The following is a 14,792-nucleotide window of genomic DNA, read 5'->3' on the forward strand; positions in this document are numbered from 1 at the left end:
GAAGCTTCTGCTGAGACTCTTGAGGGTGAAATTGAAGGTGTAGGTGATGGCTCTCTGGCCTTCCTTGACTGAGGATTCTCTCTTTCTCTAGTCAACTGTCCTTCCCCTCTTTTAAGTTTCAACCTGGTAAGCATCAATACTTGCAAGACAATTAGAAGATCTTTGCACAAAAACCCTGAGCTCTGATACCAACTTGATCTGAATATGAAACTACTTGAAATTTGTTTGCAAGGTATTCAATTCAGAAATAAACATATTTAAAAGCTTCCCATGTCTTGCAGAAATGAAACACATGAACTTTTCAGCTGATTACAACCCATTTAAGCATAGCAGAATTATTTCTTTTTACTGTTTAACACATAAAAACGAATTTGTTCTGAAAAATAAACCAACCACATATGCACAAGAAGTTGATAAAGCAGTTCACCCCCTCCAGGGCTACGTCTGCTGGGTCCAAAGCCTCCAAATGGGTTTGTCCTTGTTTTTATTAAATGCTCAAATTAAAAATACAGCTAAATAGAAGCATCTACAGGAGAAATATATGGTAGAAATGGATTCAGAACACATGAATCCTTCAGGATTGACTATTGGATCACCTCCAATGGATACCTGCAACCCTGTACAGTCTTCCCAATACTGGCCCCTGGTGGCTCCTAGAACTTTCACGGCTCCAAAACGTATGCAAATGACCTCTGATGGCTGTAAGACCTGCACCAATGGCTTCAGAAGGTCGAAAATACCCAAAATCAAAAACAAATTCGTCCAAAACCGACTTTCTGGGCCAAAGTTATGGCCATTTACTCCAGACTGCCAGTTTCCCCTAAAAGAACTCCAGCTAACTTTAGTGGAGGCCAGTTAGGCCCGCCAAATATGGCGGGTCCGCCAAATTCGGCGCCACCGCCAACTAATCCGCCAAAGCTGCAGTTACAATTAATGCCTTCCTCGGAGTGCGTGCCCAGCTGTTAGGTGTGCTGGCGGTTAGTTTAGCTCTTGGTTCCCGGCGCTAGTCGTATGGTGTATGGGGGCTGGCCCTTAGGGGCTGGCCCCCTTCTTTCCCGCCCTTAACCAAATTTAAAATTTATAAAACAATTGTTCCGCCCATTTAACAAATGAGCTGGCCGTGGGCTAACGGTAGCACTTTGGATTTGTTTGGAAATGGTCGTGGGTTCAAACCACTGAACCTCCACACTTTCTTTTAAACATAAGCGCAAATGCTTGATGACGTCACCCAAGGCCACGTGGCGCCCTCCGGGCCTGCCACGTGGCAGCTTCTCATTGGCCCGCAGAAAGGAATATTCTCTGGAATATTCCAAGGAATATTCTGCAGAATATTCTTTTTTAATTTTTTTTTAAAAAATTCCAATTTTCTAATGTTTTGGGCAAAATATTGTTTTGGCCATATCTCCCTCATACGGCGACCGTTTTCCGAACCGTTTGCGGCGCCGAAATCATGAGGACGAGCACTTTCCGGTCATTCAGCTTCGAACCAGTTCTGAGCACTTTGAATTTTGAGCATTTTTACAACACCTAGGACTTGAGCACCTGATCATCTGGTTTGATAGCTATTGAAGAACTTTCTCCAGAAGAAGAAATAGGCGTCCCTATCCCTGAAGATCAACCTACTATTGATCTAAGGGAGTGTGAATCCATTTTTTACAGTCCACCTAGAAGTACTACTTGGTATCTTTTGTTAACTAATTATTTGGACAACTCAGGGTCAAGTTTTTCTCCACCTCGTACTCCTTATCCACCCGGAGGTATTTATACTCCTGTAAATATGTCTGGTCAGTCATCTATGTTTACTCAATCTCCTGAATCTTTCTTGTACGACGGTCCTTCTGTTCCCGCTGGGTATCAGTCACTTTCTGGTACTTTTGCGGGAGCATCTCCTCAACCCATTGAACATGGGTTATTAACTGGAAATAATGGTAATAAATCGTTGGGCGTAGGAGACATTTACATGATTTCAGGTTCAATTCCCAGTTCTCAACCTCAAGGTGGCTAGTTACTGCCTGGGGGGCAGCCTCAATTAACCCCTGCGGGGCAACCTCAAGGTACACAAATTGCGTCTGGGGGGAAACCTCAAGGACAGTATGTACCCGTGGTATAATACATTCCTCAAGGTCAACCCCAGCCTCAATATGTACCCCAAGGTCAACCTCAGTATCAATTTATACCTCAAGGTCAACCCCAGTATCAGTACTTACCTCAAGGGTATCTACCCCAAGGTCAGTACTCGAGTCAAAGTTATCAACCACCCCAAGGTCAATCTTATATTCAAGGTACGGGAAATGTACCTTTCAATTATCAATCCTATCCTCAATCCGGTTATGGATCTCAATATCCTCAACCTGTTATGGGTCAATACCCCGGAATGAACATAGTGTGGGATCCATCGCAAATTCAACAGGTATTGCAGCCAAGTGTATAGTTGTCATCTCAAACTGGACAACCTTTAGTTTCTGGTTCACCCCAGCAACCAGTCCAGTCTAATGTTCAAACTTCTGTACCTTCGGTAGTTTCTCAGTCTGGGCCTATTGCACCTGGTACTCCATCTCAAACGACTGCTGCACCTACCGCAACATCTGTTCAGTCCACCACACTTACTTTTGGAGTATCGATAGCTTCGGTTTCTACTGTCTCTGCAACTACTCCTCAGACATCTTTACCATTGTCTGGATCCACGATTCAAACTACGGTTCAGATGCCTGTAGGATAGCCTGGTTTAAGTACGGTTGTCACTAGTCAATCACAATTCGCTTATCAGCCGTACCAAGGGTAGTACCAATTCAGGCCTGCTGTCTAGCAGCCAGTTTACCAGTATCAACCGTATCCTGGGTACACTTATCAACAACCACAACAACCCCAGTACGGTCTGGTTAATCCTGGTTTTCCAGGAGGATACAATATCCCGAATGTGATTCCTATTCCAAGTTATCCTGGATATCCTCCTCCTGGGACTGGTCTCATGACCCAGAGTTTTAGGGATCCTAATCGAAAATTGTCGTTTATCGCAACTTTGGATTTACCAGACTTGACGCGCCTAACGAACGATCCGATCAATTATCTTTCGTTTTGGCCGCCAATGCCGAAAAAGTTGCCCAGTGACATTCCCAAGTTCGAGGGTAAGTCTGGAGAGGACCCGTCGAATCATGTGATGACTTACCACCTCTGGTGTGCCTCAAATTCCATCTCGGATGATTCGATCCGTTTACGTCTCTTTTAGCGCACTCTCATTGGTCTCGCAGCCAAGTGGTACATTGAGTTACCACGGGCCTCTTTTTATAATTTTAGCCAGTTAGCTACCTCGTTCCTAACTCATTTTCAGTTGCCGGTCAGATATGATAATGGCACGGAGTTACTAACTTCATTAAAAAAATCGACGTCCACTTATATTTCCGATCATTTTCATGAATGGAGACGTCGAAGGCGGTTAGTGAAAGTTTTTATCCCAGACCAAATCTTAGCTGAATGGTTTGTTAAATCATTGTTACTGAAGATTACTGAAGACGTAGCTAAGGCCGGAGTAGTTACTGAGGAGCAAGTGATTGCTCAAGCACAGTACCTTGACTTAGTTTACACTTAGTCAGGTACGTTACACAAAAAGATCCCAAATCTTCCAAAGTCAAATCAAATCGCTGCTGCTCCTTCGGGATCTCATGTTGCTGATGGCATGATTGGTACGGTGAATACTAAAAGCAAGAAGAAATCTTCAAAGAATTCTTCTCCTATTATAACCTTACCCGACTCCCCGACAGGAGATTCTTCTGCTGAAATTTCCACCGACATTCACGCTGTAGAGTCATCTACGGCTAAATCAAAAACCGGTGGAAAGAAGAAAGGCAAGAAGAAGAATAAAGCAGACAAATCTCCAAAGGAGAAAAATGAAAAAGCAGAATCCAATGATGAAAAACGCAACCCTCGTTATCCGTGTCTTATTTGTGAAGAAGAACACTTTACAAGAGACTGCCCTCATCGAGCAGAGGTTGCGAAAATCGTCAAGGGTTCCCAAATTCCTGTTGTCTTGAAGGACCCATTTCCGAAAGATAGCAAAATGATAGGTTCTTCCTCGAGTGCCACTGAAGAACCCATATTGATGATGTCTCATGTAAGGATTGCGACTCGATCGCACGATTATGGTAGTAAAAGTCCTGTTGATGGATCGAAAGAAGCAGAATCTTCTCATTCAAATCCATCAACCTCAGCTCCCGGTTCCGATCCACTACAGATCGAGAAACCTAACCCTGACTTAGTAATCAAACCGCCCGCCAAGGGTGTACTTCGAAGGTCTGCTTTCAATCCACATGCGAGAGCGGCCCAGAATTACAACATTGTTGAGGATTTAGCTGTTTCACCCTCAGCAATGTCGGCTTTGGAAGTGCTGCAATCATGCCCAGCACAACGCAAATTACTTTTGTCGGCTATAGGAGCTGTTGATGTTCAGGACCCGAACCTAATAATCTTTGATCTAGAAAATAGTACACCGCGTTTGCCTCATCAAATGGCTTTCCAGATCCCAGTTGTTATCACAAAATCAGTACTAAGGGCTGCAGCCAAGCAAGATTTTATGTAACTCTTTCAACCAGACTTTAGACTAAGGATTAGCCTCCTTAGTCAGAGAGGGCTCTCTCACAGACTTTTGATAAAAATCAATCACAACAACAGATGGCTAACTCTTCACACATTTATGAAAACAAAGCTGGTTGGACAAATATCAAATTAGTCTTCATTGGGCTATGGAGTCTCACACATTCAGTAAACAAAAGCACAGTCATTTCATGGAAGTCAAGGCTCTTTACATCAGATGTTCAAACATACTTTACATAAACCACAGCTTGCCAAGCATACAGGAAGTCAGAGCATTAAACATGAATTCTGAGTGATTATGCTGTAACAAGGCTGTAAAAGAACATTAAGAGAATAAACCACCATTACATTTGAACAATATAATCTATCGAGAATCTTGAGAAGAAACAACAGCTGTCTTTCTATTACTATAATAAGTCTTTTACATCGGCCCAAATAAAACTCTGTTTTTTTTATAAAATCTCCAACCTTTTTTACATCAGAGCTTTTTCTATATATAGGAAAACAAAACTACAACTACTTGAGACTCCTCCTCCAGCATGAGGGGAGCTCGAAATCCTATCATTAATTGCCTTATCTATATCTAAACAAACTTATTAATTACAAAGGTATTGCGCTGTGAATACATTAGAGTCCCATTCCTATTTAAACTCTAATTCTATCTCCTCGTGTGCATTGATGCTTTCTTGAACTTTGACACCTGTACCATTTCTGTAATAGCCAAGACATGCTGGAGAAACATTCACTGAACGAGCAGCTTCGGATACTTGCTGTGTGGATGACTCATCAGTTGATGAGGATGTGTGCCCTATTTTCACGGTCCCTGCCTTCCATTAGTCTTCATGTACTAAAAGACTATGCTCCAAGCCATTTAATTCCTTTAATAACCACGCATAATCCAATATGCCTCATGATCTGGAGACTTTGTGAACTGAACAGGTGTACCATCCAAAATTTCGGTAACCCTACCAGAACCCTAACAATTCGGCTATAAAGTAACTTTAGGAAGACTTTTAGCAAAAAAAACAAAAAAATTTCACCTTTTTTCTTCAACACTCACACCTGTCACCTTTTGAATATCTGGATAGCTTTGTATAGTCTCCTTACTGGCCTCGAGTCATCCCTTTCAAGACTTGCTGACCTCAGCATCAATTTCATTTTTTCTCATAAAACAGTCATCTACAGCAGTTTCGTAGCGCGCTACGAAACTGCTGTAGATAATCAAAACAGAACATATGAATCTTAAAGCACTGTTGACTTAACTTCGTGATTTCTTCAGCTACTTTGTACAGGTGTAAGGGATCCAAAAAGTTTCAAAATGATGGCAACCAAAATTTATCAAAACTTGAAAAGCAAATTTCCCCTTGGATTAATCAGCTAGTTTACCTAGCTTCTTCTTCAAACTGCTAACTTCTTTCTTCAAAGCCTTGTTTTCTGCTCTTAGGCTTGTGTTCATCTGTTTCATGGTTTTTGCCTGCTTCAGAGCTGGCACTGTCCACAAATATGCATCAGACACTGAGTCAGTTTGGCTCATTAGACTTGTTCTGCCTTTTATTACAGCCTTTTTATAATTTGCATATCTCACTGCCCTTTCCTTAGAAACATTTTTAATCTGAGGCACTTCTTCTTGTGTTGTTCCTGCCTGTTGCTTGATAGCAATGAAATTTCCACCTTGGCTGATGATGACCCTATTACTCTTGTTTTTACTCCTGGCTGCATGAACTGTTCTGGTCAAAACCTCAAGTACATCTGTACTAGGCACTTCTAAAGGTGCCTCCTCTTTCTGCGCTTTCTCCACCTCTTTCATTTGTCTTCTTGTGACTAGCCTACGTGGCTTGAAAGCATATTCTTTACTAGGCTCCTCAAATCTCAACCTTTTTGAAGCTCTTGGTTTCTTAGTACTTTCGGGTGAAGATTGAGTGAGGTCAATATGCATTGGCTGCACTGGGTGATCTTGCTCCAACTCTATTGGTTCAATCTGTATTGGCTGATCTTGTTCAAGTTAAATAGCTTCAAGTAAGTCACTTAAACTGCCTTTTGACATAGGGCTTTCTTCCACAGTAATTGACTTACCTTTCTCCTTGCTTAGTTGACCTCTGGTTTTTACCCTTGAAATCTTTTCAACTTCACTTGGTTTAGCTTCATCCTTCTTTTTCTGGATCTGCTGCTTTGATGACTGAGGTGTCTCCTTAGATGATGACTTAGGTGTTTCCTTTGCTGATGATTTAGGTGTCTCCTTTGCCACCACAGACTTCTCTGATTTCCTTAACTTGGTTTTAGGCTTCTTTTGGTCTGTCACCTTTTTTCTGAGCTCAGCCAGAGTAGTTTCTTCAATTCTTTCTTCCCTTTCCCTCACAGGCAATGGAGTGAGGCCTGTTTTTCTTTGAAAGCCGGCCATAAAAACAAAAGAATCCCAATCTCTGCCAATCTTTTGCAAACCATCCAACACCAGCAAAAGATCGATGTTCCCTCTTTTCCATCTTGCTTCGAATATCTTCACACAGGAAACTAATAGCAGCTACAGCTCGAAAACAATCTTGACTTTGGAGTGCAGACTCGCTTGCGATGATCCCTTTAAATGAAAACTCGGGCTTCTCATACAGCAGACATGTTTACACATTATGACACAATTATACCTCATAAAATCCCTTAAGATGATATTCATATGCGTGATCCTGGACCTTATGGCGGAATGATGATCTATCATGACCTGGAGAGGACATCAACTGACAAACGTGAACGGACCTATGACTCACCCCTCCCAGATTTGACATTTCAAGAAAAGGTGCTACAAAAACCCCGAAACCCCGATTTCGTAGCGCAGACAGTTAAGATTTAACAAAACGCGCTACGAAATGGCTGGTAAACAGTACGCTGCGAAAAGACGGAAACATCATTGCGCAGCTAAATTGACCAAACAGACTGCGCTGCGAAACTGCGCAAAGTACTAATGACGCAATCAAGAAAAGACATTCCTTAACTGACAATGATAGAGGGTATCTAACGATTTTTTACACGGACTTACATCAATACCTTTTGAAATTCAAATTTCAAAGTGACACACACATATAAACCTATTCACAAAACTGAAGATTTTTATATGAAACTTGTGGACAACATTACATACATGAACTATGGTTCTAAGTGATAACACCAGTGATAGTAAAAAACAGGCCTATTCATCGGACTGTAATTGATGAGGGAGCTTCCACGTGTATTATGTCGATGCAGTGTTGGAGATCGCTTGGTTCTCCTTCACTAAATCAATCCCCGACAATTCTTAAGGCATTTGATGGCCGTGGGTTCCGTCCTTTTGGCATTTTACAGGATTTTCCTATAGGGGTTGAAGGAAAAACCATTAGTCTAGATGTGGAGGTGGTTGATCCCCCTCTAGACTACAACCTTCTCTTGGGTCGAAGTTGGACTTACGCTATGACAGCGGTCGTTTCATCGGTCTTCCGAGTAATAAAGTTTCCATATAATGGCAAGATCGTAACAATAGACCAGCTGACTTACTTTTCATCTGACCCAACCTCTTCAGAGAGTATCCAGCATGTTGGTAAAATGACTATCCCATATAAGCATGTTGGTGTAGGATTAGTTAAAGATGCCGGTTTACTGGGAACTTTTCCTTTTCCTCCACTCAACGCGTCGTCTTCATTCGCAACTATTCATATGATTACATCAGATACTATTTATTATGACGATCCATGGATCATTCCTTCTGAATCTGAAATCGACTCGTTTGGTAATTCTATGCCGTTGAGTCCATATGAAATTGCTTATGAAACCGTGCAGTCTTTTACCGACCCGTGTTCAACCAAATCTACCAAATGAATGTGGTCCATGAGGAATCACTTTTCACATCAACCTCAGAGTTAATAGCGTATCTCGAAGTTGTGTCATCTGACGAACAACTTCGTGAAGTCCTATGTGTAGACGATTTACCATGGGAGGATCTCTATCATAGATCTTCGTTTTTACCTGAGGATAATCGTTTTGACAATGATTTCTCATCCGTTTTTACAGCTGAATATGTCAAAGAGGCTCAGAATCCCATGAAACATCCTGATTCAGAGTTGAATTTGGGAAATATTTCTCGAACTCTTCCCATTGACATTTCAGTAAAGCCCGGAATCATTGAAAACATTCATATAGGTGCCTCGTGTACAGATGACGAAATTCAGATATACAAGGCCCTATTTCAAGAATTCCGCGACGTGTTTGCCTGGTCCTATGAGGAAATGCCAGGAATTGATCCCGCAATTGTTGTTCATGAGATCAAGACTTACCCGGATGCTAAACCCGTCCGGCAACGTTTGCGTCAGATTCACCCATGAAAAGCTGCTGCAATTAAAGCAGAAGTTGAGAAGCTGTTGAAAGCAGGTTTCATTTATCCGATCCCATTAACGGATTGGGTATCGAATATTGTTCCGGTTAACAAAAAACAGGGAACAATAAGAATATGCATCGATTATAGGGATATTAATCGAGCTTGTCCAAAGGACAACTACCCAACGCCCTATATCGATCAAATCATTGATGATTGTGCCGACAGTGAAATATTTTCCTTTATGGACGGTTTTTCCGGTTATAATCAAATCAATATTCTACCTGCCGATCAACCAAAAATGGCTTTCATTTGTCCATGGGGGACATTTTCTTACTGCAAATTACCTTTTGGGCTTAAGAATGCCGGAGCAACTTTTCAAAGGGCGATGTCTTATGCGTTTCATGACATCAAACACATTGTGCAACCGTATCTCGATGATTTGCCCGCTCATTCATTACATCGAGCTGATCACCTTGTCCATTTACGAGCAATCTTCATGAGGTGTAGGCATTATCATATTCGGTTGAACCCACACAAATGTGTCTTCTATATAGAAGTGGGACGATTGCTAGGATTTGTAGTTTCAAAAGCCGGCATTCGCGTCGATCCCTTGAAGGTAGAAGCGTTCATCAAATTGCCTCCTCCTTCGAGTCTACGCCAACTCCAAAGTTTGCAGGGGAAAACAAACTTTTTACGACGATTCATTCTTAACTACGCCGAGGTTACAAAAGGTTTTACACGATTGTTGAAACAAAATGCTCAATTCTCTTGGGATGAGATAGCTCAGAAATCTTTTGATGCACTCAAACACGCGTTGACCCATGCATCGTTGTTGCATCCTCCCAACTACAACCAGGATTACTTTTTGTACCTCGCCGCCTCCCATTGCACTATTGGAATGGTGTTAGTTCAGGAAGATGAATTCAGAATGGAACATGTGATATATTATCTTAGTAGGACGTTAAATCCCACTGAGCTAAAATACTCGCATGTGGAGAAATTGGCATTGGTAGCCGTTCAAGCTGTCCAACGTTTTCGTCACTACATTTTACTCTGTAAAACTGCAGTCTTTTCGGATTGCAACCCTATGATTTACATTTTGACTAAACAATTGCTAGGGGGAAAGTACTCCAAATGGATTGTTATCGTGCAAGAGTTCGACTTGGAGTTCGAAAAATCTAAGTCTAAGAAATCCTTAGTTTTTGCAGAGCTGATGTGTGACTTCCCGCGTGCTGACACGGAAACTGTGGCAGAGGAGCCCATTGCGGACGAATCTCTGTTTCTAATCAGCACTTTAGATCCGTGGTTTGGAGATATCATCATCTATCTCCAGACCCAATCCTTTCGGCCCGAAGCTTCAATGTCGGAACATCGGAAAATTCGATTCCAGTCCCAACAATACAAAATTATTGGAGATACTCTTTATCGACATGGGGCAGACTCTATTTTTCGACGTTGCTTAACTCACGAAGAGGCAGAAAGGGTTCTAAATGACTATCACTCTGGAGCGTGTGGCGGTCATATGTCTGGGTATGCCACAACCCAAAAGGTGTTGCGCGCTGGCTACTTCTGGCCGTCCATGTTTAAAGATTGTATTACTGCGGTCCGAAAATGCCACAACTGTCAAGTGTTTGATCGAAAGATGTGCGCTCCACCTGCTCCTCTCCACCCTATAATTGCCGTTGGTCCTTTTGCCAAATGGGGTATCGATTTTATTACATGTAACCCTCACTCGGCCGGGGGCATGCGTATATCATCCTTGCGGTTGATTATTTTACTAAGTGGGCCGAGGCGATGCCTACATTCGAGGCTGACGGCAAGACATCTGCAATTTTCATATTCAATCACATAATTGCTAGGTTTGGTGTCCCAAAAGCGATAATCACTGACCATGGGCACCATTTTCGAAACGTTATGATGACAGAACTTACAGGCCAGCTTGGTTTGCGTCACGATAGTTCAACTCCTTATTATCCACAAGCAAATGGTCTGGTTGAGTCTATCAATAAAGTTTTAGTTATCATGATCCAACAAATCATTGGTATTCATCGGTTGAATTGGCACAACATGTTATTTTCAGCGCTTTGGGCATACCGAACCTCAGTGAAAACATCTACAGGGTTCACTCCTTTCCAACTAGTTTATGGTTTGGAAGCTATGCTACCTATTGAATGCGAAATCTCGTCACTGCAAATGGCCATCGAGTTACTTCCAGCTACTTCTGAAGAGTAGAAGCGTTTATTATACTTAGCTCAATTAGATGAGAATCGACGTGATGCCGCATTGGCAATTGAGACTCAAGCAAAACGAATGAAAGCTCAGTATGATCGAAATGTGACCCCTCGAAATTTTTCGGAAGGTGACCTAGTGTTATTATATGATCAAGCTAACGATAAATTAGGTGTTGGAAAATTCGTTCCTATGTGGCATGGGCCCTACATTGTCAAGCGAAAGCTTGCCAAAGGGGCCTATGAGCTTGTAGACTTTGACGGGGACTCTTTGGGTAAACCCAGAAATGGACTTTACCTAAAGAGGTATTATGCTTAAAAGATGGGTATGGAGATTTTAGTTAGGTTAGGTTTTTCTTTCTAGCTGGTGTGTTTGTTAATTTAGACAGTGTGCTTAGCTTAGAAAGTGTGTTTTCGTTGTTATTCTGGCTTATCTTGGTTTTACACTTAATGATGCAGATGTCGATGCCTCTCCAAACATACATTGGTTTTGCTGATGGTGCTTGTCGTAGTACCGGGAATATCTCTTCCGCAGCTTGGGTTATTTATTCGCCCTCTGACGAGTTAGTTTCTATGCATGGGGTAAGCCTCGGTCAAACAACAAACAACATTGCAGAATACAGTGCAGTGATTGAGTTATTTTCTGAATCTATTTCGTTTGGGATTCAGAGTTTGATAGTGAGGTTAGATTCTGAACTCGTTGTATTACAACTTAATAGAGTATATGCCATTAGAAATCCAGTGTTATTAAGGTTATTTTTGAGAGTGCGTCTCTTGGAACGTGAGTTTGATTACATTGAATATCAACATATTCCAAGGTCTTTAAATACATTAGCAGATGCAATTGCTTCTCGAATGTTAAATAGACATTTGCAATAATCATACATGTAAATTTAAAAACATTTTATCATACATGTTTAACAAGATAAGCCGGTAATAATGATATATATATAGATAGGAGTGTGTCAAAAAATACATCGTCTTCGATCATAGGTTGAAAAACACCTTATGATCGGCAAAAATGATAAGTACAAAAAACCAAAATGTCACATGTGTCTACAAAAACGACCATCTAAATCACTGGTGATGATCTCTATATGACACCACTGCACGAGCCACCCTACACAAGAACCTCCTAAAAGGTCCTGGGACTCCGACTACAAAGCGCTGAAGCCTGATAGGAATATCATCTATAGTAGTCTCCGGTATGTCTGCTGTAAGACGCTCTAGGTCATGCTCCAACTCAGCTAAAGTCTCTGTGGCCTCGTCCTGTGGGGCCGGTGCCACTGCAACTGGTAGTCTCCTCTCGAAAGGCTGGAGATTGGCTGGTCGACGTGGGCCTACATCTGCATTTTGAAAATTGTCACTGTCAACTTTGAGACGATATAAAAACAAAAAAAGTAGATAATTTAAAAACTTGTGAAAAATGAAGTACCTGTATCATCCCACTGTTCTCCCGGTGGAAGAATCATGTCCGGATCGCCACGAAAATCAACTCCGGCATAAGGAAAATCCTGTATCGAAAAGACCTGGTCCTCTAACCAGTGAAAGTACTCCGGATTAAATCGGACAACCTCCATGCCCTCGTCAGGATGACGGGCCATAACCGTAACCCATCGCACCAATTTAGGCTCTCGGGGAGGCCCAACCTCAACAGTGAGCTGCTGTGGGATCAACATCGGAACCCTCTCTAGGGCAAAACTCACAACTAAAGGCCCATAACCAAAAGTATTTAACTGTCCATTTTTAGTCCTAGTCAGTTGGCCCTTTAAATTGGCCAACACAGCATCACACCAGTTGAAAATGGTGCCCTGATAGCAATCAATCGCCATCCGCATTTGGGACCCGGTGGCAATGTGCAAAGCGGTGGCCCCGCAAATTCTAGTACCTGTAAAAGCAATGACCATAAGTTCAGGGCGGGATATAGTTTTAATCTCTATCCCCTTCTCCTGGTTCTGATTATTACACCACTCTAGACGGAGACTAGCAATGGACTGGCCACCCGGCCTAGTCCCGAACAGAGTCAAGTGTTCGCCTCTCTTGGGAAAACCAGTGAGAAAGTAAATATCTGAGGGCTCTATCTCGAGCTGGTGCCCTCCGATGTAAAAGAACTGATCCTGAACATTCCACCTCTCTACCAGCCACTCTAGAAATCTCACCTGGGCCCTCATGCCAGGTATGGCCTAGTATTTGTAAAGGGCACATGCCTTCAAAGCATCAATGGACGGTTGATGATTAATGGAAGCCAAATCAACATCTTCGTGCTCTCTCTCGCGCCAATCGAGCATGGTGGGCAATCTACACACCAGAAAACATCCATTAGAATTCATAAAATCAAATTTCATTGGTCCAATTTGGAGAATTTGGGGTTTGTAAACCATTTGCGCGGAGTACGCACCCTACCTTTAGGAACAGGGTGTGGGTACGCGGGTTCCTTTAAGGCAGATTGCATATGCCAACCATTTTCCCAACTGAGAAAATGTCGGGGTACGCAGGTCACCAGTGGAGCACCTGCGTACCCCGAAAGGCGAACCTTGAAACCCCAAAGTCTCCAAAAAATGAAACTAGGGCCTAAAAACAAATTCTAAACGGATGAAAATGCAAGGGAGGATGTTGTAGAATACCTGATGAGACGGCGTTCGATTTCGACGGTCGGATTCTCCGCAATGTCCACAGGAAATTTCTTGCCAAAAGCCCTTTTTCTCTCCTCAACAGTAAAATGGTAAAAATGAATTGGTAAAAGCCCTTTTTATAGGTTTTTTGGGTAAATAAATGTTAAATTTGTTTATTTTTCACCATGAAAAGGTATTTTTCAAAGTATTTTTATCCATCGTAAACATGTATGAGTAATGTGTTGGTTTTTGTGCAGGATAAAGGATTTTTAGGGAAAATTGTCATTTTTTACAAACAAAAACATCAGAGTCATCTTTAAGCCCTTTTCTGACTCCTAAAACATGAAAAGATTGCCGAGCGTTTCTTTTACACTCGTTAAAATGGAATTAAAAGACGGTCCCCTTATAGCCCTTTTCTGACCGTAAAAACAGGAAAAGATTGCCGGGTTTTTGTCGTTTCAAATTCGATATTGGAAATAAAACGACGTGTCCTTGATCACTTTTTGCTTTTCAGGTCAAAGACACTAATCATGAAAGTACTCCTTGGTCGTAAAAGATCAAGCGGTTCTCTCAAGTATTATTTTATAATTTTTCGGGCTTGGGAGACACAAATTTACGAAAAAGTTCAACCCTGGAGTCTTCTTAAGTTTTTCAGACTCTCTAAAATTGAAAAACGCCGAGTTTCTCCTATACTGGACTCGTTAAAATTTCACAGTAAAGGACCTGTTCGATTACAAATAGGAACGAACCACTCCTTCTTAAGGTTCGAATCTAAACTAATTTAGACTCATCCGAAGGATGAGCTTATAATCAAGCATATGTTATCCTCCTCAAGCTTGTAAAAAATAAAGAGGTACTTGCCAGAAATGGTGGGGGAAAAGAGAGGAAAATGAGCCTATTTGTTATCCTTTGTCTCAGAAGAAACCTTATCACCACTCTTGAACATGACACTTTTCATTCACCTGGGTTGGGAAATCCTTTGCCTCACAGTTTATTGAACCACATTAAAAGTCTTCAGCCGGGTATTAAATT

Source organism: Pinus tabuliformis, chromosome 4_2 (genome assembly GCF_031772625.1).
Source record: "Pinus tabuliformis cultivar Carrire ecotype Pingquan chromosome 4_2, CPIR1, whole genome shotgun sequence".
NCBI classification, from domain to species: Eukaryota; Viridiplantae; Streptophyta; class Pinopsida; order Pinales; family Pinaceae; genus Pinus; species Pinus tabuliformis.